Source organism: Toxorhynchites rutilus, chromosome 2, assembly GCF_029784135.1.
Source record: "Toxorhynchites rutilus septentrionalis strain SRP chromosome 2, ASM2978413v1, whole genome shotgun sequence".
Lineage (NCBI taxonomy): Eukaryota > Metazoa > Arthropoda > Insecta > Diptera > Culicidae > Toxorhynchites > Toxorhynchites rutilus.
In genome coordinates this window covers 330,000,702-330,024,752 of record NC_073745.1, presented here as the reverse complement: position 1 = coordinate 330,024,752, position 24,051 = coordinate 330,000,702, and the positions used below count along the sequence as shown (strand labels likewise).

Here is a 24,051-nt window from a genome sequence, read left to right as displayed (position 1 = left end):
CATACTCGGGGAGCAGATTTGCCACCGATGTCGTCGTTGTCTAAGAAAAAGACTGCTCGTAAAAACTTCGGTGGCTCCATCACTCCTATCATTTTCACGTAGCATAGCTTCTGGGCGCATCAAGAACAACAAAACACCCGCGAATACTTCCTTTTATCCAGATGGGAATCCAGATTTCCAGCTAAAAGAATTCAATCAGCGTTAAACTTCGCCATTTTCCCGTGCCCTAACGCCGAAGGAAATTTGCCACTTTGGCGGTCTAAATAATTTTTGCGCACCTTTATGGCCGTGCCAAATTGGGACTGTAAAATATGATTTAACTGCTATCCCTCCCGAAATGGGGGGAGAAATAAAAACCAATCAGCGCTGCAATGATGGGCCGCCGCTGGATATGTGTGCGTGCAGCGATCCGAACGGCGGAACTGTAACGGATTAATATCCGTTTTGAAGCTCATAAAATCTAGATCACTGCGCACCTGATGGAATTGCATTTTGTCGATGGTTCCTAACTGATTCAAAGACAACACCCTGTCCAAACATGGCTTGCGGAGATGGAGCCCGGATTGAATGGATCTTTTTTTTTTATCTGATTTCGAGCTGCATAATCACGCGGAGGAAGTTTGCCAATCCGGAGCGGAATGGAGCGGAGGCTGTATGCCAATGCACTGCTTCCATTTCTCGTCCGATTCGAGTCCAATCATAGCAGATGGATGATGGACCAATTCGATGATGTTAGTTTCCTTTTTTGATTATCATCGCTCCACATGTTATGGATTGGAAGTTGCATCCATTAGAGACACACCCCCATTCACACACACACACACACACACACACACAAACACACACACACACACACACACATACCCATGTATATAGAATTAGATCGCGCTTTCGTGACGTGAATCGGTCATGACTGATGCAGCCGGTTGTGCTGATGTTTCAAAAAAGCTATTAAGCCATCTCTAGCGAGACTTGATTAACGCCGGAATGAATGGCCATTTAGCATCGCTCTAATAATTTTTGCGCTCAAAGTGTATTAAATTTCACAGCATAAGACCGTCCTCCTTTTTGGTTCCGCTATGATGTTGCATCAGTTGTGATCCACTATTAGTACAATCTGTTACGATCAATGGAATACTAAATTTCTGAAGACCGAAGGATACAAAAATAGCCGATGAGGGGTTGCTGAAGTGTTGAGCATAATTATTGACATAACATTATAAGATGCAGCTCTAAATCCAATCTACTAACTGAATGAAAGAGCATGTTATTTGAATTCAACTAAATAGTTACGAGAATATGAAACTTTTCTCAAAAAGTTCGGGCTCAACCGGGATTTGAACCCGGGACCTCTCGCACCCAAAGCGAGAATCATACCCCTAGACCATTGAGCCGCTCATATTGGTTTAAATGCACCAGACAAAGTCTATGCGTCCGTAACATAAAATCCCAAACTTGATGTGAAAGAAACCAAATGAGAAAGTTCAGGCCATGAACACATCGAATCTAGTTTTACCTGTTTAATCCAATTCCACGTCCAATCTCTGTTGGCCATGTCGATAGTGCAGTTTACTTTCACTCGCGAACCCCACCACCATATCGTAGCCAATCTGTTTTGAACTGGAATCTGCGAACCGTGCAATGAACATTGTTGATCAGTCTGAGACTAACGTTGAGCGAGAGCTGATCGCGGCTGATGCGAAACGAGCAGGTTGTTAGAAGAGGCATGCGAAATTGTGAACAGTTCGGACTTTTTCGATTAACATGATTTTTACTTTATTTGGGGAATCTTGAGCATAATCAAAATTTACCCATAGGTAAACAATAACAAAACCATTTCTGTGCCTAGTAGTGAAAAATCGTATTCCTACATTCTGTCAAATATATACCGGGATGTCACTTGATGTTCTAATGTCAATTTTGTCACTTTGTCGATCTGTCATTTAATTTGTTTACAGCGTTTTTAAGTACAAGTTAACTTTTTTTTGCTGGGTGGATTTTGATATGGATAAATATTTTTGAAATATATATATTATGTGGAATTTTGTGTTTCGAACAAGATTGACTCAACTACAGAACTACAGATGAATCCTTTCATTATGAACATCGCTTATATTGACCATCCGCCAATTATGACGTAATCACAAAACGAAATTTGGTTTTCATAATATAATTAATATTAGGCTGTCAAAAAAGTCCTGCGGTATTTTTTTTGAATTTTCATTTGTTCATAAAAATAGTTACAATCATCTGTTTTAAGTCAAATATTCGCCGTTTTGTTCGATGACTTGTTCCCAACGTGATGCCAACTTCATAATACCCCTGTTATAGAAGCTCGCTTCCTTATTGGCAAAAAACTCGGACAGCCAATTTTCACAGGCCTCTTTTGTGGCTAACTTCCGACTACCTAGCTCGTTCGCCATTGACAAAAACAGGTGGTAATCACTTGGTGCAAGGTCCGGACTATACGGCGGATGCAAAAGAACCTCCCATCCGAGCTCCCGGAGCTTCTGGCGCGTCACCAAAGAAGTGTGGGGCCTGGCGTTGTGCTGATGGAAGACAATGCGGCCTCTGTTTATCAAAGATGGCCTCTTATTCATGAGTGCTACCTTCAAGCGGTCCAGTTGTTGGCAGTACAAGTCCGAATTGAGCGTTTGGCCATAGGGAAGCAGCTCATAATAGATTATTCCTTGACAATCCCACCAAACACACAGCAGAACCTTCCTGGCCGTTAATGAGGGCTTGGCCACCGTCTGAGCAGCTTCAGCGGGCTTCGACCACTACCGTTTGCGCTTCACGTTGTCGTAAGTGACCCACTTTTCATCGCCAGTCACCATCCGCTTCAGAAACGGGTCGATTTTGTTGCGATTCAGCAGCGATTCACATGCGTCGATACGGTCAAAGATGTTGTTTTGCGTCAACGTGTGTGGCACCCATACATCGAGCTGCTTTGTGAATCCAAGCTTTTTCAAATGGTTAATAACGGTTTGATGACTTATCCCCAGCTCTTGGCCGATGCTACGGCTGCTACTATGCCGGTCTTTCTCGGCTAATTCAGCGATTTTGTCGCAATTTTCGACGACAGGCCTTCCGGAGCGTGGCGCATCTTCGACGACCTCTACACCAGAACGAAAACGTTGAAACCATCGTTGTGCGGTGGAAATGGAAACTGTATCGGGTCCATAAACTGCACAAATTTTATTGGCAGCTTGAGATGTATTTTTGCCTTTGTCATAGTGGTACTGTAAAATATGTCGGATTTTCTCTTTATTTTGCTCCATATTTGCGACACTATAACTCACGAACGACTTAACCAAACAAAACACTGTCAAGGACTATATTATAGCGCGCTTTACCTTTCCAACAAGCTACAGTATGACTCGATACAATGAATACAACTAGAACTACGCGCTTACAACGACACCTCGCGGAAATATCGCAGGACTGATAGCCTAATATTATCAAACATATTTCACTTTTTTTTTGTAAAATTTGTTATCAATTCTAAGCCATACAACAACGATGATGCATGACCAAATATTTCGAAACACAAGATTCTTGCTGAACTGACACAAATACATACGAGTTTTTTTTTTTTTTTTATATGTATTATAGTGATTTTCAACTCATTTGGCTGGTTCGTCACTTGTACTTCCATTTTTGGGAGAATGTCGGGAGTGAGAATTGAACTCGTGACCTTCAGCGTGAGAGGCATGGATGTTACCACTACGCCAGATCGCCTCCACATACGAGTTGAAACGACTAACTCTGGAGGAATAGGAGACGAACAATGTGAACATGTTTTTGATTGTGAACAAATGGGGGCACTTTTCCTACGTGACTTCATTATCATATCTATGATCATAGTAGGCCGCCCGCAATTGAACTTCATCGTTGTTCAAACGGCTCTTTTCTGGGGAGGTTCAGATGCCTTATTTGTTCTAGATTGAATGCACGGTTAAACAAGCGGCTCAATGGTCTAGGGGTATGATTCTCGCTTTGGGTGCGAGAGGTCCCGGGTTCAAATCCCGGTTGAGCCCGGATTCTTTTTGAGTCTTGTTTAAGTAGAGTTGTTTGCCCACAGAATCGTATAACAGATATATATTCCATGGTCCATTTTTTGGAATAGAACAAATAATAAAAGCGAGCAAAAGTACGGGCCAGTAAAGACATTCGAAATGGCTGAACTTGTCAGCATGAGTTAACCCGCGGAAATTCAAAAGTCGCGATATTTTTGAACATACTCCGTATATTACGCAATATTGATACTTCTTCGGTTTGCCTTTGGAATGTTTTGATAACTGCTAACGAATATCCACGGATGGAATTTTTTGGGTGTCATCACCTCTACATAAGACGATTTTGGGGTAAATTTCTCTTTCCCAGTGTGCGATCGATTTCTCTATTTGTGAAACCTGCATCATGATAGACTTTGAGTTTCACCATTCTCAAATGTTTGGCCCATCATTGCAAAATCATAGGGGGAAACTTTGTTTTAACCACGAATTGAACAAAACTCAGACCATACCTCGACAATTATGAAAACTAGAATAAATACCTGTCAACTTAGAAATTTTTAAATAGGTTTTCGTTGGAATAGGGCTGTGTTATTTGTATTTCAGATATTTTCGAGCTGAAATGTAAATGTGTATCAAAATTATCAGTATAATACAAAAAATTAACGTTTAGTAGAATGCTGATATATGGAATAGTTTATTCGATTTTTTTTGGGAGTCCGAGAGCTCTATGTTCGATGTAGATATTCTCAATACTACCAATGTAGCATCCAATTGTAAGTGGTACTACGAAGTGTATTGTGATCCATCCAAATGATATGTATAGATAGGAAACATTTAGCCTAATTCAACAATTTTGTAATGGCCTCCTCTCAGATGCACAATATGGCTTCCGCAGGGGCAAGGGGACGAATTACTGCCTTGCGTTGCTTTCTTCAGAAATTCAAATGGCTTATGCCGAAAAAAAAAACAAATGGCTTCAGTATTCTTAGACATCTTCTTCTTCTTCTTCAATGGCACTAACGTTCCTAGAGGAACTTCGCCGTCTCAACGTAGTATTACTTGCGTCATTTTTATTAGTACTTAGTTGAGATTTCTATGCCAAATAACACGCCATGAATGCATTCTGAGTGGCAAGTTCTAGACTACGCGTGATCACAGTGCAAGTCGGAGGAAATTTCTTTGACGAAAAATTCCCCCGACCAGAACGGAAATCGAACCCGAACACCCGGCATGTTAGTTATGACGCTAACCACTCGGCCAAGGGAGCACAATTCTTAGACATATAGGAGGCCTTTGATACTATTCTGTCAAAAAACTCCCTCGGGGTCTGCTGCCTCTATTGAATAATATGTTATATAACTTGCTTTGTAAGAAATATTTGAACTTTTCTCGCGGAGATTGGACAGTAAGCAGGGTCTCTTACATGGGCCTCACCAAGGGCTCATGTTTTAGCCCCCTTTTGTACAACTTCATTGAAAGGCGACATTGAAAATTGTCTGCCTGAGACACTTGCAGATGATGGATTGGTGTCTGTCGTAGGATCAAACGAATCCGACCTGCAAGGACCCTTACAAGATACATTGAACAATTTTTCAATCTGGGTCATTGGGCTAGGGATCGAGTTCTCCACGGCGAAAACAGAGATGGTGTTTTTTCTAGGAAGCATAAACCAGCAATACCAAAGCTTCAACTTTTGGGTAAATCAATCACTCATGCTATGTCATTCAAGTATCTCGGGGTCTGGTTCGACTCCAAATGTACTTGGGGGCCCATATTGGGTATCAGAGTAAAAATAAAGGTTAACAAAGTATAAACTTTCTCCGTGCAATTACCGGCACCTGGCGGGGAACCCATCCCGAAGATCTTATAACGTATCGAACAACTATTCTCTCGTTGATGAAGTATGGCAGTTTCTGTTTTCAATCAGCTGCCGAAACACACCTCATTAAACTCGAGCGAATTCAGTATCTTTGTCTCCGTATTGCGTTGGGGTGTATGCCCTAAACACACACCATGAGTCTCGAGGTTTTGGCAGGCGTACTCCCACTTCCTCATCCGGTGTAAGATTATGAACCCATTGGTGATCGGAAATTTTGAGCAGCTTATCGAGTTAAATTTTCACTCTGGATTCATGAATTTCATAGCAATTCACTGGGCGCTGGTCAGCGTCGCCTCACGACCTTTTGAACACTATTATACTCATCGTACTTCCTTCAGAGAATATGAGAGAATTTGAGTGCTTTATCCAGACGCTCTTATGTCATCACCTTTGTTTGGGTCACATCGCTCAATTCCGGGTAGTGAGAGGGCTGAGTCATTAGCAAAGGTGGGTGCGATCGAAGGCGACAATTATAAGCGTCAAATCGCCTTTAGTGACTTTTATTCTTCAGTCCGTAAAAATACCATCGCTAACTGGCAACGCAAGTGGAACGGAGATGAATTGAGCCGGTGGCTCCACTCAATTATAGCCGTCGTCGATTAGATTTAATGAAGTTGGATTTAAATTTGAATTAATGAACTCAAACATTTACCTTGAAATTTGCCATAATGAAAACGAAATGAAAACGCAATAGAATGACAGTCGGAGTGACAGTCAGCAGGAAATATGTCGCCTTCTGCGTTTCTTTATTCATTATTCACACTATAAAGCCATATAATCTACCCCTTTGTATCTGATATCATCCAGTCGAAATACAAGCGTTGAAGAAGCAACAGTATTTTCAAAAGTCTATCCGAAATAAGTCGGTCGAATAATTTGGTTGGTGCTAGTTGGCAGTCGGTCGTGGATATTGGACAGCAATGCCAGTCCCTCGTTCTTTGGAAAGTCTGCGCTCGCAACATTCTGGTGCCGAAACCCGGGAGGAAATCCTGTTCTGTCGACGTCTCGTGGATCAAAGGATCCTGATACCATGTGCTCCGGAAGATTTATTAGTCGTATCCGTCGTATGCTTCGGCTGAGCTGATAAAAACGATCGATGAAAATTTTGAGGTTTCTCAGACGAATCAGGTAGCGCTACAGATCGAACGGCTCGATGAGCTATTCAGGAAACTGGAGAGTGTGCAGGATGAAATAGAATTGATCGAGGATAGGGGAGAAGAGTTTCTTGATGACCGTGAGCAGTTCCAAGATGAATATTTTGAGTTGAAGGCGTCTCTTATGAGTAAACTTCCACAAACAGCCCCCGTTCTTCAGTCTGCGCCTCTAGTTCAGACTCCGCCCGTGCAAGTGAACCCTACTATGTCCGTCAAGCTTCCGGAACTGCGGATTCCGGAGTTCAGCGGAGCAGTGGATAGAATTTCGGGATCTCTTTAAAGCGGTTATCCATTCGAACACCCAGATTTCAGCGGTTCCAACACCACATTACCTTCGAAGCTCGCTAGCGGGAGACGCGTCACGTTTAATCTCGTCTACCGCCCTTACTGCGGATAACTAACCTATAGCATGGAAGATCATTACCGACCGATATGAGAATAAAAATTACCCTGTCAAGCAACATATGACAGCTCTTTTCAAAACCTCTCCCGTCAAGAAGAGGTCAGCTACTGCATTGGACGAGCTGGCAGATGAATTCAACCGACACGTCAAAATCCTCGACAAACTTGAAGGCGTGAACTACCACTGGAATTCATTCCTAGTGGAACGGTTAAGTAGCTTGTTTGATGGAATATTCCTTCTGGAATGGGAGACTCAGTGCAAGGAGGAAGAATCTCCGAAATACGATGACTTACTCGACTTTATGCACAAAAGGTCCCGTACTTTACGATGACTCCGAGATGTGAAAACTCTCATCCTCTAACACAGTGCGAAATGTTCCAGAAGCTGACTCCAAACAACCGTTTCGATTTCGCGAAAAGTCATCGCCTGTGCATCAATTGCTTGAGGGGTGGCCATATGGCCAAGGAATGCCGTAGCGGTCTCTGCAGAATCTGCGGCAATAGGCACCACATTCTGCTTCATCTACCGACAGAAACGTCGATCCCCGCAGCTGTTAGCACGAGCGACGAAGAATCCGCTGCAGGCACATCACACACGCGCATAGCAGTCTGCGCCACACCAGCCACCAGCCAGTCCCATCGGTGGTACCAACGCATACATTACCCCAGGCAATTAGGTCGGTTTCGCGTAGTCCGCTGTCGATAAACACTTCGGTCGAAAGTCCCTCTTCTTCGTCGCCGGTGGTCTCGTACGGTCCTTTCGAATCAGAGCCGCTTCCATATAGTTACCATGTTCCAGCCGCATCGTTAACACAATCAAAAGAGCCTCATCCAGTAACCATATTCCTCTCAACAGCTGTGGTACGAGTTCGGGATATCAACGGTACCTATCATTATGCCAGGGCACTACTTGATAGTGGCTCTCAATCGAATTTCGTTTCCGAATCCCTTGTGCAAAAATTGGGTCTAAAACGTTCTCGAATCAACCTTCCCATCAGCGAAATCGGCCTAGCCACAGTAAGGGTTCATTTCAAGGTCGATGTTATGATCGCTTCTTGGTTTGGAAATTTCGAGCATCTACTCGACTCGATCTAATTATCGGAGCGGAATTATTCTACACTCTTCTTGAATCTCATCAAATCACAATCGCTGAAAATTACCCTCTATTACAGAAAACACTCCTAGGCTGCGTTGTCTCTGGGAAGACTAACACTCCCACACCTGGTTTGGTGTCGTGCCATGTAGTAACTAACCAAGACCTCAATGACACGCTAGCGCGAATGTGGGAGGTTGATGACTTCGATGTTGGGAAGGCCCTGACCCAGGAGCAAAAGAAAGTGGAACGCCACTTCACAAGAAACGTCACAAGGAGCGGAGATGGTCGCTACACTGTTCGTCTCCCCCTGCGACAATCCATGCTGCCGATTCATGTCCAATCACTGTTCGTTAGACGCGCCGTTATTTCGTATAAATCTTGTCAGCAACAATCTCTGCATTTGTGGTCAAGGTTATCACGACATCGAGCATGTTGTTTGGTCGTGCGAGATGTATCTTGTAGCCAGATCGAATTTAGAAAACTTCCGAGGGGAACAACCCAATGTACCGGTGTGGGATGTGTTGGCTCGGTTAGATCTTGATTACATTTCCCAAATCTATCTTTTCATCAAAACTATCGATCTCCGTGTTTAATCATCGGTATTGTCCAAACTTCCTTAGGTCCCTTCCTCTCCCTGATAAAATATTGTCACCCTACTAACCTCGAGTCGTCCACGAGTAATCGGTTCCCTATCCCATTAACCGTAGAATAAGCAAAATTGTAAATATCCTTTAGAACTAAAATTAGATATATAGTTTGGCTGCATTAAACTTATGTAACTGAGCCTGTACAAATAAACAATTTATGAAAAAAAAACACATTTTGTTATTTTTAAATCTGACCACGTTGGATTTCTCATATATGAATAGTATGATGAATTTTGACAAAAAAAAATCATCACTGAAAGATGATAACTCGCCGAACAATCAACATTTTTAGAACCGGCAACTGTACAATTAACAGTTCTTACCTTAGTGTTTGAGTTAACAAATGCTAACAATGTATTCGATAGAAACAGTAGCTCCAAAACCACAGGATACAAAATAGCCAAATGACATCACACCGAATCGACGACCCCTTGGCACCAATTCCAACTGCACGAAGCTTAAATTCATTTGGTAAGAATTTTCACCTGTAGTGCCTGTAGTGTACTGCCAGGGTTGGAGGAACTGGACAGACGAAAATCATGTTATCTGCGTGAAAATGTTCCCGATTTATGCCAGTCATATTCACACGCGGGAGGGCGCGAGCGCTCGTTCTATAATCCATCCGTTCGCTCGCTGACTCGCAGAACCACTCACTCAGTTGCTCTTCAAACGAATTCCGGAGGTTTTGCGCAATGTCATTGTTGGAAGGGAGCGCTGTATTATTCGAAGCGTGATGCATTGTATGGAAATTCTGTTTGATCGGGAATTCTGCCGCTTGTAGCTAAAACGCAAACATCGTCGTCATGTGAGCCTCCTCCGATATTCTGTTTTATGATAAATGGGCCTATTTTCCACTTCCCTTCAGTAATGGAATCTTGAATTGAAATCGATGGTTATGACACATTCAAAAATGCATTAATGACAGAATTTAAACCAGAAGATAGCCAATGAGATTTGGTGATTGGGGAGGTGATTGGTTGAACATTTTATACGCAACCTCTCGCAGGGAGTGCATCTTTTTGGGGTAAATCCCCGTTCTGTATTGCGTTGTACAGAGAAAAAGTGCACTACCATCACATTCCAAATTAGGTTCGCCACCACTGCGGCGACACATTGGGCTCATTAATACATTAATCCAGGCGCCACCGGCTGCTGGACCCACATGCAAAGCATAACCTAGAACATGTTCACCAGTGCTCTGTCATACACTGGGGAAAAACGGGGAGGGAAAAAATCAAATCAAGCGTCTGTGTGGCGCATTGCAATTCAGTAAGCGTAGAATTGGAACACATTCGCGGTTATCCATGGGAGCGAATACAGGCCGCGGCCGACGCTAACGCCTCCACCGCCGCCATCGAACCGCTTGACACAAAACAACAACTGCGTGTGGTGTATAGAATTCAATTGAAAGCAGAAAACGGTATTTGTGGCGGCTGGAGCTGATCTCGGCGAGGCATAATTACCTGCATATGGCTAGCCCTCCCGAGAGTGTGGGTTAGTCAATGCGTCCAAAGCATGACGTACAAATGTGTGTATGGTGGAATAGGTACAGGTTTTTCGTTTGTGTATCAATTTGAATCACGTGCGACGCTCGAGTTTAGAATTTGCGAATTATTCAGGGCCACAGTGACACATATCAGCCATTTGCGGGGCTGTGCACAAGAGAGTGTGTGTTCGGAAAATAGCTGAAAATTTGCACAAAACTGTCAACCTGATATTTGTTGACCTGAACGTAAAAATGTTGCGATGATTTAATAGGGAACAGAAAAAACACATAAAACTGTTTGCCAATCTACTAGAACAAACTGGACGGATCTCGATTAATGTATAATTCTGGATGATAAAACATATTCCCTATTTCAGCAATTTGATCGCTGATTTTGCTAAATTGGCATATCTGGATTCACCGTCGAATCACTTTCATTTTCATTCTAAACACCATTCAACAACCCAATAGCACACATTCGATTTCAAACCTTTTTCACAAACTAATGATCGGCATTAATGGAGATGGGTGGGGAATGTGGAGGACATAACCGGGGAGACATAGGAGTGTTCTCCAACATAAATATATTGTTTTATTTTCATTTGTTCGAGTTTTTTAGACCTGCGGAACAAGCTTTCACCTCCAGATTCTTACTAAAGAATATAGTTTTCACTTCTAGAAAATATCTTTTTCTCCCCATTGAAGAGCTTTGCCCTTGGATACTTTTTTTTTAATCCAGAAACAATGCGCGATTTCGCGAAAATTGCGTGATCGTTCGGAAAAAAATAGCAACGAGCCCAAAAACACTCCAAACACACATTTCAACCAAAAATATTCCAACCAAACATGACAATTAAAATTTTTTGGGTAAACTCTGAAGGGAAAAGCCAAAATTCGGAAAATTAAATTCCCATATGTTCTACAATTACATACTGACAAGGGCTGTTAGCTCATTTGATGTTTGCGCTAGCGAAATTAATCTTTGTTCGAAACTGGAAATGGATTTTGATGTGATGAAACGCACTCCTATATCTTGTTGGACGCCGGATGTGTTGATAAGAGCAGAACTCGAGGAAGGAATTTAATGATTTAGGGCTGTCTTTATTCTATCATATTTTCTGTAAAAAACATTTATTCCATGTAACTGAGAAACAATTTGCAAGTGGTTGGAAAATCTTGAACGAGAATTGTGTCTGAAAATAATCTGATATTATAATGATGAGTTTTGTTAGAAATACTAGGAATTTTATAGTAAAAGGTGGATTCAACGGGGACGATTAGAAGATCAATCGATGAACAGTTCTGTGATTGAACCCATTAACTTGCTCATAGTAAGAAAACGCGGATGTTTGAAATTGATAACAAAACACAAATTTTGGGCGGGATGAAGTTTGCTGGGTCAGCTAGTTTCGGATATAACTTTGGAATGCATTGGACTTTTCGAAATTACTTTGAGTGAACGTATTGGTGGCTGGTAATTTGCGAGGATATATGGAAGTAGCTGAAAATGGTTATTGGATGTAGATGGGAAACGGGATTGGGAAACATAAAAACTAATGAAAAACATTATTAAAACTTAACAGAAATGTATGTTGTCGATTCTCATTTTCAACTAAAAAGTTCATGACCGAGCAAAAGACCGGTTATAGTACCGTCGATGGGGGTGAAAATGAGTCAAAAAAGGTAGTTTTCGAACTTTTTGTTGAATAACTATCGTAAATTAGAGTAAAACACAATTCTGATTACGTAGAAATGTTTTCTAATGATGAACAATCGTGAGTGTTCAAGGAATTGTTGAATAATATTAATTTTTCACAGAACTACGAATACATGATTAAAGTTGATTCAATCTCACCCCTTAGAGGGGGTGACAATGGGTCAAAGTAGTGAATATTACATTCTATATTTTTTTTTTTTATTAAATCGTTTATTTTTACAGGCTCAGTTACATAAGTTTAAAGGAGCCAAACTCCTATCTGTATAGTTACAAGTATACATAAACATTTTTTATTAATTCTAATGTTAATGAAGTAGAGAACCGATTACTCGCGGCTTGCTCGAGTTTAGAAGGGTGACATTTTGTTTCAGGAAAAGGATGGGATATAAGGATATGTTGACAATGTTCACACTCACATTCGCACTCACATTCATCATACTCAATTCTTAAGCCTATCTTATATCTAACATTTATTTACATTTCACCTTATTCTATTGTTAGTAAGAAGGGATTTGATTTCTCGCGAAGGAAAAGGAAAAGGAGAATATAAGGATATAAGGACAATCACACACGAAGATCGATAGCTTTTTGGAAGACATATATTTGGGACATGTAATCAAGGTCTAACCGAGTCAACACATCTCTCACCGGCACATTGGGCTGCCTTCCTCTAGCCCGAAGAGAGTTTTCTAAATTCGATCTGGCAACAAGATACTCCTCGCACGACCAAACAACGTGTTCGATGTCGTGGTAACCTTGGCCACAAGCACAGATATTGCCATCGGCAAGATTAAAACGAAAGAGTAGCGCGTCTAACGAACAGTGATTGGACATGAGTCGAGAGAAGGTGCGAATAAAGTCCCGACTTAAGTCCAGACTTTTGAACCATGGTTTGAGGCTAATCTTAGGGATAATCGAGTGAAGCCACCGACCCAATTCATCTTCGTTCCACTTACGTTGCCAGTTAGCGATGGTATTTTTACGGACTAAAGAGTAAAATTCATTGAAGGCGATTTGACGCTGATAAATATCGCCTTCAATCGCACCTACCTTTGCTAATGAGTCAGCCCTCTCATTACCCGGAATTGAGCAATGAGAAGGGACCCACACAAAGGTAATGACATAACAGCGTCTGGATAAAGCACTCAAAATTTTTCGTATTCTCTCAAGGAAGTACGGCGAGTGCTTTTCCGGCCTCACTGAACGGATAGCTTCGACAGAGCTAAGACTATCCGTTACAATGTAATAGTGTTCAACAGGTCGTGAGGCGACGCTGTCCAGCGCCCAATGTATTGCTGCCAATTCAGCAATATACACAGAGCAAGGATTCTGAAGACTGTGTGCGGTGCTAAAAAAATTGTTGAACACTCCGAATCCTGTGGACTCATTCATAGAGGACCCATCAGTAAAGTACATATTATCACAATTGATACGCCCATAATTTGCATTGAAGATCGTAGGAACGATCCCCGATCGATGATAATCTGGAATTCCATGGATTTTCTCCTTCATGGACAGATCAAAATGTACAGAGGAATTGATGTAGTCAGGAAAACAAACACGGTTGGGAGTATACGAAGAAGGATCAACCTGCATGGAGATGAATTCATGATATGAGCTCATGAATCCTGAATGAAAATTTAGCTCGATAAGCTGCTCAAAATTTCCGATCACCAATGGGTTCATAACCTTACACCGGATGAGGAACCGAAGAGATAATAAATTGAAGCGATCTTTTAGTGGGAGTAGGCCTGCCAAAACCTCGAGATTCATGGTATGCGTTGAGGGCATACATCCCAACGCAATACGGCAATATGTGTTTTGGCAGCTGATTGAAAACAGAAACTGCCATACTCCATCACTGAGAGAATAGTTGTTCGATACAACATTATAAGATCTTCGGGATTGGCTCCCCACCATGTGCCGGTAATTGTACGGAGAAAGTTTATTCTTTGTTGGCATTTTTTACTCAGATACCTAATATGGGCCCCCCAAGTACATTTGGAGTCGAACCAGACCCCAAGATACTTGAATGACATAGCATGAGTGATCGGTTTACCCAAAAGTTGAAGCTTTGGTTTTGCTGGTCTATGCTTCCTAGAAAAAACCACCATCTCTGTTTTCTCCGTGGAGAATTCGATCCCTAGCCCAATGGCCCAGGTTGAAAAATTGTTCAAAGTATCTTGTAAGGGTCCTTGCAGGTCGGATTCGATTGATCCTACGACAGACACCACTCCGTCATCTGCAAGTTGTCTTAGGCTGCAATTTTGTGTAAGACAATTGTCGATGTCGCTTACATAGAAGTTGTACAAAAGGGGGCTTAAACATGAGCCCTGGGGGAGGCCCATGTAGGAGACCCGATTTACTGTCGAATCCCCGTGAGAAAAGTTCAACTGTTTCTCACAAAGCAAGTTATATAACATATTATTCAACAGAGGCGGCAGACCCCGAGAGTGTAATTTGTCTGTCAAAACCTCTATTGAAACAGAATCAAAGGCCCCCTTTATGTCCAAGAATACTGAAGCCATTTGTTTTTTTTCGGCGTAAGCCATTTGAATTTCTGAAGAAAGCAACGCAAGACAATCATTCGTCCCCTTGCCCCTGCGGAACCCATATTGTGTATCTGAGAGTAAGCCATTCGTTTCAACCCATCGATCAAGGCGAAACAAGATCATTTTCTCCAACAATTTCCGTATACAAGACAGCATTGCTATTGGGCGGTACGAATTGAAGTCGGACGCGGGTTTTCCGGGTTTTTGAATAGCTATAATTCGCACTTGTCTCCAATCATCTGGAACAATATTATTCTCCAGAAACCGATTGAATAAATTCAACAAGCGATGTTTCGCCACATCAGGGAGGTTTTTTAACAAGTTGAACTTAATTCTATCCGTTCCTGGAGCCGAATTGTTACAAGAAAGGAGAGCAAGAGAGAATTCTACCATCGAAAACTCGGAATCAAGATCGCACCTATCTTGTGGTATATCTCGAACAATTTTTTGCACAGGAACGGAATCGGGACAAACCTTCCGTGCAAAATTAAAAATCCATCGATGTGAATATTCTTCGCTTTCATTCGATGAAGAGCGATTTCTCATGTTTCGAACCACTTTCCATAATTTTTTCATTGACGTTTCTCGTGACAAACCTCCCACGAAATTTCGCCAATAAGTTCGTTCGCGTTTTTTCCCTTTGATCAAGTTTTTAAATTGATTTTCAAGGTCCAAATACGTTTGAAAATTCTCAATGGTTCCACGTTTCCGAAAAGCTTTAAATGCGTTCGATTTATCCTGATAAAGCTTGGAACATTGGCTATCCTACCATGGATTGGGAGGCCTTTGACGAAAAGTGGAGCCTGGGATGGGTTTCGTTTGAGCGCGAACCGCGCTGTCATATATCAAACGAGAAAGGAAGTTATACTCCTCCAATGGAGGCAAACCATCTCTGGAATTGATGGCTAGAGCAGTTGCGTCCACATATTTTTGTGTCAATGTGTCTTGTGAGGTCATATGCCATGTTTATAGATTCAGAAGAATTCGAACCAATGGTGATGGAAATTTTGATTGGCAAGTGGTCACTGCCGTTGGGATCCTGGATTACATTCCACTTGCAATCTAACGATAGTGTATTCGAGCAAAGCGAGAGGTCAAGAGCACTTGGGTTAGCAGGAGGTTTAGGTACACGTGTTGTTTCCCCAGTGTTCAAAACGGTCATATTGAAGCTGTTACAAAGGTCATATATCAACGATGAACGATTGTCGTCGTACTGTTCCCCCCAGGCAGTTTCGTGAGAGTTGAAGTCTCCCAAGATCAATCGTGGCTCAGGAAGGAGTGAGCACATGTCAACAAGTTGCTTGCGGCTAACCGCAGCTCTCGGAGGCCAATACAAGCTGACAATACAAAGGTCTTTGCCTCTGATGTTTGCATGACAAGCAACAGCTTCGATCCCCCCAATAGGTGGAAGGTCAATTCTAAAAAATGAGTAGCACTTATTGATCCCCAATAGCACCCCTCCGTATCTGTCAACACGGTCCAAGCGTATAATATTAAAATCGTGGAAAGAGATATCATCTCGCGAAGAAAGCCAAGTTTCGGACAGAGCAAAAACGTCACAATTGAAGTTATGAATTAAAAATTTGAATGTATCCAATTTAGGGATAAGACTACGACAATTCCACTGTAAAACAGTGATATCTCCGACCTCTCTATTTGAATTAGACATCAAGAGAGATAATCATTGCAAGGAGGGGCCATGTTTGCATCAATTGTTGCAAAATTGTCTTCAGTACTGGAAGCATTGAGATGACAATGGTTCTGATGGAATCGGAAACATTAAAACACGTGAAGATTTGATCCACAAGGTCAGTCAACTTTATAAATCCCGATTGGGAAGTTGAGCTTGACGGAAAAATAGGGACAGTTGGGGTTTTTGATGTCCCCTCGAGTGCTGGGTCGTTCGAAGATGAAATATTCCCACGGAAGCCAGGAGGAACCTGGTTTTATTTGTCCGCTGCACTCGATTTTTTAGGCATGCTAACAGGGGATATCACCGGAGGGACTTGTGATTGAATTTTGGGAGTGGTCACATTTTTGCGCCGGGGATTCCCTTGGAAAATGAACGGTGTGCCCCCTTTAGCTGTGTCCGCTTCCATTTCGTCAACGGGCAACGTGGCGAAGACATTTTGTGTGATGATTGGTTGTTGTTGTTGGGCCAGTGGAGAAGCGCCCTTTAAAATATCCGCAAAAGTGCGTTTCGAGCGTTCCTTCAAAGAGCGCTTCTGTTTCTCCCGGCGACTCTTGTAAGTTTCACAAACTGAGAGCTCGTGTGGGGATCCCCCGCAATATGGACATTTATGCTCAGTCGCACTGCAGGATTTCCCCTCATGTTGCTCTCCGCAAGTGGCACAGCGCTCCTTGTTGGCACAATAATCTGAAGTGTGACCAACTGACTTGCATTTTTGGCAAGTCATGGGCTTTGGCACGAAGAGTCGCACAGGCAGTCTTAATTTGCCCACCATGACGTAGTCAGGGAGAGCGGAACCAGCAAAAGTTACTCGAAACGAGTCTGACGGCGTGAATTTAGTTTTTCCCTTTTCTTGGGATACTTTCCCTAGTTGGCGGCTGTCCAAAATTTTAACGCCCACCAACGGGAGTCTTTTAAATTTGCCAACTCCTTCCTTTATCATTTCACACGTCAGACCCGTTTCAGTTATCACCCCCGAGATTTCTACGTCATGGGACGGCACGTAGACACGATACTCTAGGGAGAATCTCTCGTCGATCACAACTGCATTTGCGTGTTTCCGATCACTCACGACAACACGCAGTTTGTTCGGTCTAACCTTAGAGATTTCGACCACGGAGGAATAATATCTTGCCAGATCTTTTGAAACCTGAATGACATTGATGGATTTTCCGTTCGGTTTGGGCCGGAAAAAAACAACCCATGGGCCAGCTCCAGGTGAATCTTCTGGATAGACCTTGACACGAGGAGAGGAAGCAACTGAGGGGGAGGTCGAGGTCGATTGTTGAGCGGGAGCGGGATCAGTAGGGCTGGGAGGCAAGTTCGGGAGTTGAGCGGAAACGGGAGCGGGAGAATGAGGGGGTGAAGAGGAAAGGTTTGCAAATTTTCTTGAGGGAGGCTTGTTGAGGTGAGTTAACTCTTCCTGTGAAGAGACATCTTCTGAGGGGGGAACGCGTTTAAGCGACTTCCCAGCACCCGTAGCTGGGGAGGGGGAGACAGTGGATTCGATATCCATGTCAACGCTTTCTTCCCCTTCTGCCATTTAAAATGGCAGATGTACACTTTCTTAAAAATTTTGCAATTTTTTTTTAAATATTAACCTTAACCTAATAACCTTAACCTATTAATTTATATACTTATTATGCAGACCAGTGCGGATTGTTTATAACGGTGCTGCGTGTTGATCGTTCGGTACAGCTGAACCCGTGTATCGCACCACGCGGTGATGATGTCGAAGACGGTGCTACGGCGATAACACACCAGCACACAGCGCTCGCGTGCAGGGTTTCTTCTTCTCGCTTGTTGTGTCTGCTTCAATGAATTCACAGGGAATCCCGTTAGTGTCCAACACTCACTTCACCAGCCACGAAAATAACGGTATCACTTCAACGATGGACGATAACGATATAAAACCGTCCGGCGGCTTCGAGCTTAGGAAGACGAATGCACATTCTATATTTGTGTTTAGAAATCAATTTCTCAATAATTTCAAGATGATTTAAAAACATGTAAGTGTCTTGAATGAATATTTGAGTTACGAAAATAGTGTCAATCCACATAGAAGTGCGATGGAAATGTTTATATACAGCCATTCCATGTCAAACCGATATAGTGGTTCTCACATTATCGTGAAAAATGATAGTTTTGATCATTTCCATTTTAGGGTTGTCCAGAAAATTATTTTTTTTCCTATTTTTTCCAATAATGCTTTTTTTTAAATTCATAACTTTTGAACTACTGTACCGATTCGGATGATCTACATATCAAATTAAATAGGTGACCAACTCCATTTTAGGGTGGTCGGAAAATTTTTTCTTATTGTTTCCAAAAAATTTTTTTTTAATAACTCATAACTTTTGAACTACTGCAACGATTCAGATGATCGACATATCAAATTAAAGCCAATTAGCTAGTCTCTTTATACTTGTAGAAATTCAGAATTTTGGTCTTGTAATCTTTGATTGCATTTTTTTTTATAGCTTATATTGTCTTGGGACCAAGGGCGCTTTATTTTTTTAAATTTTTTTTCTTGAAAGCTAAGATTCCCAAAATTCAGAGATGCGTTATTTTGTGTTATTGAATTTTTATTTTTTCAAAATTAACCGATGATCCGAAAAATCATTTTTCCCTTTTTTCCAAAAATTACCTCAACTTTCAAGAAAAAATATAAAAAAATATGGTGACCTCAGTTCCGAAACCCTGAAAGCTATGAAAAACATTTACTATCAATAATAACGAAAACAAAATCTGGTTTCTTTAAGTGTAATGCTCTTCAAACAAAATTAGCTCATTGGCTTTAATTTGATATATCGATCATCTAAATAAGTCCTGTAGTTCAAAAGTTATGAATTATTTTAATTTTTGGAAAAAAGGGGGAAAAGTTGTTTTTTCGGACCACCATAAAATTAAAATGGCCACCTTGATGAAAAAAATATGGGTCTAATATTTTACGATGAGGTATAAAGCTAACAATTTTCATGAAAATCTGCCAATCACTATATCGGTTTGGCATGGAATTCAATTTTGTGCTTGACCCATTCTCACCCCCACTCAGTGTAAATAAGATATTACTTCGAAAATATTGAAACTCGAATTTTCTGAGGTGTTATTTGAGGGCTATTAACACATCAAATTTTGATGATTTATTAAATAATAACTATTTGTTCTACAGTTGGTTCTACAGTACTGGAAGTTGTGGAAATATGTCTCCTATTAAACGGCTCACAGCTTTCAAAAATATTCGCAATATTTGTCAAGATATTACTAATAGAAACTTTTCCATTTTTGACCCATTTTCACCCCCATCGACAGTATGTTTAATGAGAGTTAATCCCAATTCTGTTAGATGTAGTCAAATCAATTGTAACGAACTATAAATTCGAGTAGTGGGGTACAAGTTGGAAGCTTCGCAAACAACAGTGTAGCGTTTGGATGTCTTCCTTCAAGAAGGTTAAAACGTTGAATCGCGACGACAGACAAAACACGACGGCCAAACAGCAATTCCCGAAACTGCATACGGAGCTGTAAAATTCGATTGCTTCACTATCTAATTTATGTGTTCAGTAAATTCAAAAGCACGTTCAAAAGAGAAACTGATCACATTTTAATCGTCCTATTCTTTAATGCGGAATCAAGCTTAGTAAACAGTTCTCCAACGTGATAAAGCAGGAGCATACAAATGTCATGATTGTTTCTGTTATCTTTCAAATGATAAAACATTAACTGTGCTAATTGAATTGATTTTTTTTTAATATAAAATATTTGGTGCATAGAATAATATATTCTTTTAGTTTGAATACGAAAACAAAATACTCATTAACTTGATGACGCTCTTGCTTAACTCTGAATATAAGCAAGTAATACAAATTTTGAAATGTCCCACGGCTGGTCATGGATGGTCGAATGTCAAAATAGAGTTCATCATGACCATTTCGAACATTGGTTTGATTCTTGTTATACACACTTCACGCCAAATCACCAAAAAAGCGGATTTTGACGCAACCCTCTCCGATTTTTTAAATACATTTTACACAAGATATCAGCTACACAAAATCACAAGTTTCGTTATCAGATGACCAGTTTTAATTACGACTGATGTTTTGTAAGAGCGTATTCAGAATCACTGAATTTTTTTTTTTGCAAAAAATCCTTTCTCGAAATTTAGATGCCTGATCAAATTTAGATGCACAGAAAAGTGAAACCAATGAACCAATGAAATATTTAGGAAAACTAACATTTTAAATACATCGTGTCCCATTTGATATTTTCTACAGTATTTTCAATAGAAACTTTTTCAATTTAACAAAGTTCCAAAGTTGGAATCTAAAACCTCGATATAATGAAAATCATGTTCGCGAAATAATAGAAAATGCCTACTGTTGCTAGACATCACATTGCATAGAAATTTTACAAAAATTATTTTCCGTATGATGCCAAATCAACGCCAAATCAACCAAAAAACGGCCGATTTTGACGCAACCCTCTACGATTTTATTCAAATTTGTACATATGGTGTCAGCTACCCAAAACCACAATTTTCATTATTATATGACCAATTTTTATTACGAATGATTTCGCATGAGAATGTATGCAGAAAAATGGTGCTTTTCTAAAAAAAAATCGTAGTTCGTAATAAAGCTATCTTATTAAAATATGACGTGAGGCAAAGTTATTGGAAAATCATTGAAATATTCAGAAAAAATAATATTTTAACTACACTGTTGAAAAATATTACTCAAAAATTGAATTCAATGTTAAAAACTGTTGTATCTTAAAAGATCCACCCTCCGATGTTTTTTTTAAGTATATTTTGATTAGAAAATTCTTTCAATTCAAAAAATTTCGACATGTGTTGCGGTGTCGGATTCTTTAAAATACTTTGAGAAATTTTCACAATTCAAGGAAAGTAATATGAAAAATGAAGCCTACATTGTTCGTTAGAAGAGAAAAGTACTGATCTTTTCGGATACACATCGTTGGCTTTAATTACACATTTATTACATCAATGGCAAGAGTGTCTCATATTCAACGGATGATAAAACTAAAATTATGTATTGACTATACTTCATATTATTTACTCTTGGAGAGGGTTTCGGAAGATTTCACACAAAGAAGAATCATAAAATATAGTTTTTATATATAAACAATACATTCAAACACATTGTCAAGTTGACACATATACATAGTTTACAAAAAAATTAAAACAATGTTTATTTTTCATAATCTTGTATTTATCACTGCTTTTCCAAGGAAAAATAATTCCGACCAGTACGGCACCCATGCCCAAATGCCGGCTGATTTGGCCATTCAACGCTCTAGAAACTGTAAAAACGTTCGTCGGTTGCCGAATAGTGAGACATAGTAAAAATATTAAAAACAAGGAATCCATGCATAAGAAATACGAACAAACCGTTAATTCTATTCAGGCATCCAATTTTAGTTCCAATCCGGTACACGTTCGTTTTATTGAACAGTGATTTCCTTCTGGAGCAACATAAATGTTAGGGTGCGGAATTCATTCTATAGCACTTGCAAATTCTCATCGTAAAAACCTTGAAACACGCGCTTCCAATACTACATTGGTGCTTCTTAGATTGTCCATTGTTTCAATCGTTTTTGCTGCTGGTATCCCAATAAAAATCTTCTTGCCGTCTTTCGAATGATTTTGAAATTCAGCAGTATTCGCATTGGATGTAGTATTGATACTACGTGAGATTCCTCGCATATATTAGTAGAAATAGTTAGGATAAAAGCCATTCAGCTCTTCATATTGCATTGTGGATTTGAGATTCTCAGCCAGGGTCACACGATTCATTCTGTTGATCTGGGACAAAATATTATTAGAAACAGAGGTTTAGTCATTGAATATTCAAAGAATGCCAGCATTCTGCAAACAGTCTTGGTTTTGCAACATTTATACTGATCTCTTTAGAGAATTTCGTCTTTAAGTAACTGTTAATATATCACATTGTGAACGATTTTATCACAGATACTATTTGTTCACCCTTGGCTGCTTCTCTAGTGATTACAAATAATAGCGTTGAACAAAAAAAAAATTGCACTAAGAAATCTTTACCTATCTGTACCTTATGTAACCTCTGTAACTTGTACCATACAGAATCTGTACCAAGAACACGGGAAAATTCGAACTCAATCGAAAGAAATCGACGAAAATGACAAACCATACCAAAATAACATTCGTCATCAAAAAATGAGTGGGTTATATCTATGATATAACCGCAAGGTTGACGTGGAACTACCTTAGCTTAGCAATCATTTGTTTGTATTGATTAAATTCTTGATTGAATGAAACAGTTTCCAAATTCAATTGAGTTCAATATATTTGCTCTGTGAGTGAAAAAAATGAACAAATGCCGTGTAAAGTCAATTCATTTATTGTGATTGATTGTTCTTCGTTACAAGTAAATTTAATGACGGACCTTTTACGTGTGGTATGATAACTAGAACAAAATATATGTACGGAAGAATTATCAAACGTTTGATGAACCAGCCTAAGGCTGAAAATCTTTCCAATAAAGACAAAAAAAAATTATCAAACGATTATTTTATTTTACATTTCCCTCTGAAGTTTACATCCCAAAAGTGTACATACTTCTCGAATCTCGAATTTGCTTGAAACTGGGAAGTTCATTCGCTTCTAGTGTCTGCACGATTTTCCCAGGTTCCTAAGTTTAGAAGATCATGTTAGGACAGACATATTCCACTCTGCACAAAGGCAAGCAAGGACAAAAGTACTCGCAGTTTGCATTTATTTGCAGAGCCGATTTCCCCAGAAACCTCGGTTTAGAAGTCTGTGTTAGGGAAACACATTTCAATCGGAACAAAAATACCCCCGATTTGTATGAATTCGCAATGTCGATTTCCCCACGCTCCATGTATTTGAAGTCTGTGTTAGGGAAACACATTCCAGTCAGAACAAAAATACCCCCGACTTGCATGAATTTGAAATACCGATTTCTCCAGGCACCTTGGTTTAGAAATCTCTATTAGGGAACACATTTCGGTGGGAACAAAAGCTCCCCCTACTTTCGTATGTTCTTCTTCTTCTTTTTGGCTTCAAGAGGGTTTAAACTTTTCAGTTCACTCTCCTCTAGGCTCTTTCGTGTGTTTGCAATGCCGATTTCGCTGCTTGGTTTTAAAGTCTGTGTTAGGGAACATTTTTCGATGAGAACAAAAGTCCCCCTAATTTCATGTATTTGCAATGCCGATTTCCCCAAGGCTGCTTGGTTTTGATGGCTGTGTTAGAGAAACCGTAAATCGGGCCAATCAAAACGATGCAGTTAGGGCGTTAGATAACGCCTAATATTTTACAGTTATTCAATTGTTTATCTAATGAAAAACAACATTTTGTTAGTTGCGATAGATGCGTAGAAATATTCCCTATCAAG

The 24,051-nt window shown here is 40.4% G+C and overlaps 1 protein-coding gene and 2 non-coding genes across 5 annotated transcripts in view; 2 read left to right on the top strand and 1 right to left on the bottom strand.

The window, feature by feature from the left end:
- Positions 1–24,051, top strand: part of LOC129767467 (uncharacterized) — an 83,899-nt gene that overhangs the window by 28,206 nt on the left and 31,642 nt on the right. The window lies entirely within an intron of this gene.
- Trnap-ugg (transfer RNA proline (anticodon UGG)) lies at positions 1,323–1,394 on the bottom strand. The gene has a single exon. It is a non-coding gene; the product is annotated as a tRNA-Pro (tRNA).
- Trnap-ugg (transfer RNA proline (anticodon UGG)) lies at positions 3,969–4,040 on the top strand. The gene has a single exon. It is a non-coding gene; the product is annotated as a tRNA-Pro (tRNA).